Source organism: Orycteropus afer, unplaced genomic scaffold, assembly GCF_000298275.1.
Source record: "Orycteropus afer afer isolate SDZICR_OR568_19922 unplaced genomic scaffold, OryAfe1.0 scaffold00092, whole genome shotgun sequence".
NCBI classification, from domain to species: Eukaryota; Metazoa; Chordata; class Mammalia; order Tubulidentata; family Orycteropodidae; genus Orycteropus; species Orycteropus afer.
The window spans coordinates 7,242,466-7,248,177 of NW_006921679.1; positions in this window are offsets into that span (position 1 = coordinate 7,242,466).

The window sequence follows — 5,712 nt, forward strand, 5'->3', positions numbered from 1 at the left end:
TACAAAGGACAGCCAGTAAGAATAAGCTCTGATTTCTCAGCAGAGACCATGCAAGCAAGAAGGCAATGGGATGGTGTATTCAAAACCCTGAAAGAAAAAAGTTTTCAGCCAAGAATTATATACCCGGCAAAACTGTCCCTCAAATATGATGGTGAAATTAGGAGATTTCCAGATAAACAGAGACTAAGGGAATTTGTTAAAACTAGATCAACCTTACAAGATATACTAAAGGGAGTCCTTTGAACAGAGAACCAAAAATAGCAGATAACAACCGACCACTAATACACAAGATGACATAACCCAGATACCACTGCTATGGACATATCCAAAGTAAAATGAGCTTACAAGATTCTAAACAGGGAACCAGAGAATCCAATTGGCAAATGAGGACAACTACAATCAAAAAGAGGGAAAATACTGTGCAGTTAAAGAATTTCTAAATGGTGAGGAAGTCAAGAGAGTTGCAAGATAGAATGGCCTATTCCAAACTCAGGGAGAAAATTATAAATCATAGGGTAACCTCAAAGAATAACGATAAACCTTCACATCACAATAAAAAAGAGGACAAGCACAAATATTCAGCAAATACTAAAACAACAGCAACAAAGGAAATGATGACATGATTCATAAACATAACGAGCTCAGCACAGAAAATAATATGGAACAAAGAAACCAGGGACACCATGAAAAAACACGTAACAAAATGACAGCAACCAATTCATACTTGTCAATAATTACACTGAATGTTAATGGACTAAATGCACGACTCAAGAGACGGAGAAGTTGCAGACTGGATAAGAAAACAAAACCCAACAATATGCTGTCTACAAGAGACACACCTTAGAGACAGAGACAAAAATAGACTAAAAATCAAAGGTTGGAAAAAGATCAAGCAAATGGCAATCATAAAAGGTCAGTAGTGGCAATATTAATTTCTGATCAAATTGACTTTAAGAGGAAGAAGAGAGAATCATTATCAGTATCAACAGACCAAGGACCAAAGAAGAGTTGATGCACTTGAATTATGGCATTGGCAAAGAATACCGAGTATCCTGTCATGGGCTGCAGATAAATGAACAAATCTATCTTAGAAGAAGCACAGCCAGAAAGCTCTTTAAAAGCGAAGATGGTGAGACTTCGTCTCACCTACTTTTGGACACTGATAAGGAGAGCCCAGTCCCTGGAGAAAACCATGCTTGGTAAAGGAGACAAGGAGAAAAGAAGAAGACTCTGAATGAGATGGACTGACACAGTGGCTGCAACGATGGGCTCAAGCCAAGCAACAACTGTGAGGATGGTGGGGACCAGGAAGTGTTTAGTTCTTTTGCACACAGGGCCACTATGAGTCAGAACAGACTCAGTGGCAGCTAACACCACCACCATCCACAAGGGTGCCATGTACCTTATGTCCTTTATTAGCAAGCAGTCCAAACCCCACGATGGGCCATAAGCATTTTATCTGCCCAGTTCTGCCCAGTCTTTAGGTGGGAGTTACAAGACCATGGGCAGAAAGGACATATAAAAAGCGATCCATAGAACAGCACCAGCATTTACTTGTTTACACGCAACATCAATTATTTCACAATGTATTTTCCCCTACAAGTCTCAGAACACAAGGCAGGACCACCAGGAGACCTCCACATCAACATGCATTCCACATTCCTCAAATATCCTTTAAGCAATTGAAACAGCACTTCTGCCTCTACCTCCTCCTACCAAAGAGGCATATACACAGCCTCAACTTCCAGAGGTATGTTAAGCATGAGTTCTGGTAGCTTAGTGCCTAAGGCACTTGACTGCTAACCAGAAGGCTGGTGGTTCAAACCCACCAGCCACTCCTTGGAAGGAAGGTTGGGCAATCTACTTCTGTAGTGATACCGCCTTGGAAACCCAAGGAGGGTCGCTATGAGTCAGGGCTGACTCAACAACACATGACAACAACAACAACACTGACAGGCAAGGAGCTGTGGTGGCGTAGTGTCTAAGGCTGCTAACCACAAGGTTGGTGGTTCAAACCCACCAACCACTCTGCAGAAGGGAGACTGAGCAATCTACTTCCGTAAAGATTTATGGCCTCAGAAACCCAAAGAGGGTCACTACGAGTCAGAACTGACTCTATGGCAGTTGTTTTTTCTTTGGTTTATGTACAGGCAGGCAGGGTGAAGCAAGCCATTAAGTGTTTGGCTGCTAACCAAAGGGTTGCAGGTTCAAGTCCACCCAGAGGCACCAAAGAAGGAAGGCCTGGTGATCTACTTCCAAAAAATCAGCCACTCAAACCCTATGAAGCACAGTTCTACTCTGACACACATGGGGTTGCCATGGAGGTGTCTCCATAGCAACTGGTACTGGGATTTGTCTAAGCACCTGACAAAGATCAGCTCATTTAATCCTCACTACAGTATACTACAAGAAGCTCTGGCGGCATAATGCCTAAGGCATCTGACTGCTAACGAGAAGGCTGGCAGCTCAAATCCAGCAGCCATTCCAGAGTAAGGAAGATGGGGCAGTCTACTTCAGTAAAGGTTTGTTGTTGTTGTTGTTGTTGTGATGTGCCGTTGAGTCGGACCCGACTCACAGCGACCCCTCCTTGTGTTTCCCAGGCAGTATCACTGCAGAAGTAGATTGCCCAACTTTCCGCCTTGGAAATCCAACGGGGGTTGCTGTGGGTCGGAATTCACTTAATGGCAGTAAGCCTGTTGCTTGTTTTCTACAGCCCATGACAGTGGCTTCCACAATTGGCTACACATGGGAAGCTTCAAACAATTCCTACCCCAGGTCATATTCAACACCAATTATCTCCCAATGTCAAGGGGTAGGAGGAGACATCAGGAGTTTTTTTTTAAACACTACACTTTATTTTTTAGAATAGCTTTAGGTTTATAGAAAAACTGTGCAGAAAGTGTAGAGTTTTCATGCCCTTCTCTATCCCCCTGCACACAGCTTCTTCTCTCTGTATCTTACATTCCTCTGCTGTATTTCTTACCACTGGTGAACCAATACCGATGCATCGTTATTAACTAGAGTCCATAGTTTACATCTGGGTACACTCTCTGCATTGTATAGTTCCGTGGGCTTTGACAAATGCATAATGCTATGTATTCACTATGACAGCATCCTGCTGAAAAATGCCACTGCCCTAAAAATGCTTTGGGCTTTGTGCCAGGTGATTCCGATGTGAAGCGAAGTTTGCGGAACACCTCAGAAATGGGTGCTGTTATTTTCCACATTTTTCAGATGAGGCAACTGAGGCACAGAGGTTAACAGCTTCCCAAGATGACACAGCTGGTAAGGATGGGACCTGAATTCAGTTTGACTACTGCCAAACACTAAGAAATAATATCAATTGCTTGTAGTAGTTGTTAGATGCCATAGAAACACTGCCCTGTCCTGCGCCACCCTCACAACACTGCTACGTTTGAGCCCACTGTTGCAGCAATGTTGTCAATCCATTTCATTGAGTGTCTTTCTTTTTTTTGTGGACCCTCTACTTTTGCCAAGCTTGACATCCTTCTCCAGGAACTGGTCCCTCTTGATAACATGTCCAAAGTATCAGAGATCAACCCTCACCATCCTTGCGTCTAAGGAGCATTCTGGCTGAATGAACATCTCCCAAGATACATTTGTTCATTCTTCTGACCATCTATGGTATACTCCATATTCTTCGCCAACACCGTAATTCAAAGGCATCAATTCTTCTTTAGTCTTCCTTATTCATTCATTGTCCAGCTACCACATGCATATAAGGCAACTGAGAATATCATGGCTTGGGTCAGGCACATCTTAGGCTGCAAAGTGACATCTTTGCTTTTTTAACACTTCACAGAGATCTTTTGCAGCAGATTTGGCCAAGGCAATATGTCTTTTGATTTCTTGACTGCTGCTTCTACAGGCATTGACTGTGGATCCAAGTAAAATGACATCCCTGACAACTTCAGTCTTTTTCTGTTCATCATGATGTTGCTTATTGGTCCAGTTGTGAGGATTTTTGTTTTATGTTGAGGTGTAATCCACAGTGAAGGCTATAGTCATCTGTAAACAGCAGGTTATTAATGAGTCTTCCTCCAATGCTGATACCACATTCTTTTTCACATAGTCTAGTTTTCAGATTATTTGCTCAGCATACAGACTGAACAAGTATGGTAAAAGGATTCAACTCTGACATACCTTTCCTGATTTTAAACTATTCCGTATCCCCTTGTTCTGTTTGAGTGACAACCTCCCAGGTCCATGTACAGGTTCCTCATGAGCACAATCAAGTGTTCTGGAATTTCCATTCTTTACAATGCTATCCATCATTTGTTGTGATCTACACAGTCAAATGTCTTTGCAAAGTCAATAAAACACAGGTAAACATCTTTCTGGTATTCTTTGCTTTCAGCCAAGATCCATCTGACATCAGCAATGATATCCTTCCTTCCACATCCTCTCATAAATCCAGCTGGATTTTCTGACAGCTCCCTATCTATACACTGCTGCAACGGTATTTGAATTACCTTCAGCAAAATTTCACTTACGTATGTTATTAATGATATTGTTTATAATTTTCACATTCTTTTGGATCACTTTTCTTTGGAATGGATACAAATATGGATCTCTTCCAGTTGCTTGGCCAAGTAACTGTCTTTCAAATTATGTATAGAAGTTAGCATAGACTAGTGAGCGCTTCCAGGGTTGCATCCATTTGTAGAAGCATCTCAATTGGTATTCCATCAATTCCTAGAGCCTTTTCACAAATGCCTCAGTACAAGTTGGACGTCTTCCTTCAATACCAGTAGTCCTTGATCATAAGCCAATTCCTGAAATGGATGAACATTGACCAATTTGTTTTGATACAGCGACTCTGTGGATTCCGTCCATCTTTCCTTGATGTTTCCTGAGCCATTCAACACCTTGCTCATAGAATCCTTCAATATCGTGACTCGTGGCCTGAATTTTTTCTTCAGTTCTTTTAGCTTGAGAAATGTCAAGTATGCTCAGTTGCTTAGAAGACATTAAATGTATGTTAAAGGTGGTGGGATAATTTAGAAAAAGAAAGAAGTAATGGTTGCATAACTTGAAAATATATTCAAAGTCACTGAAGCATACATGTAAAAACTGATGAAATGTTGTATGCTTTGTGATATATACACTGTTATAGTAAAAAAAAAAATCAGGTAACAGTACTTATAATGTAAAATACTAGTATGCAATGAAATGAAGAAGAGTAGGCAGAAAAAATTGTGAGGATAGATACTTGGCAAAGAAATACAAAGACTGTGGCATGGCCATAGCTTGTGAGAAACCAGACACACACAATCCAGCCTATATAACATGGCTATCATTTTTCGAGAAGATTATCATGCAGCTATGATCAATAGCTGTTTAACCACATGAAGAAATGTGAGCAATCAATAGACCTCAGAGAGATGCAAGCCAAAACAACCACAAGATACCATCTCACACCAGCATTAACAGCAAAGTTCAAGAAGACAGAAAATAACAAATCCTGACAAGGATGTGGTAAGATTGGGGACTCTCATACACTGCTGGTGTGACTGTAAAACGATACAACCACTGTGGAAATTGGAATAGCAATTCCTTATAATGTTGGAAATAGAAATACCATTTAATCCAGCAATCCCATATTTGTGCCCATTCCAAAGAAAGGTGATCCCACAGAATGTAGAAATTATAGAACAATATCACTAATATCACATGCAAGTAAGATATTAC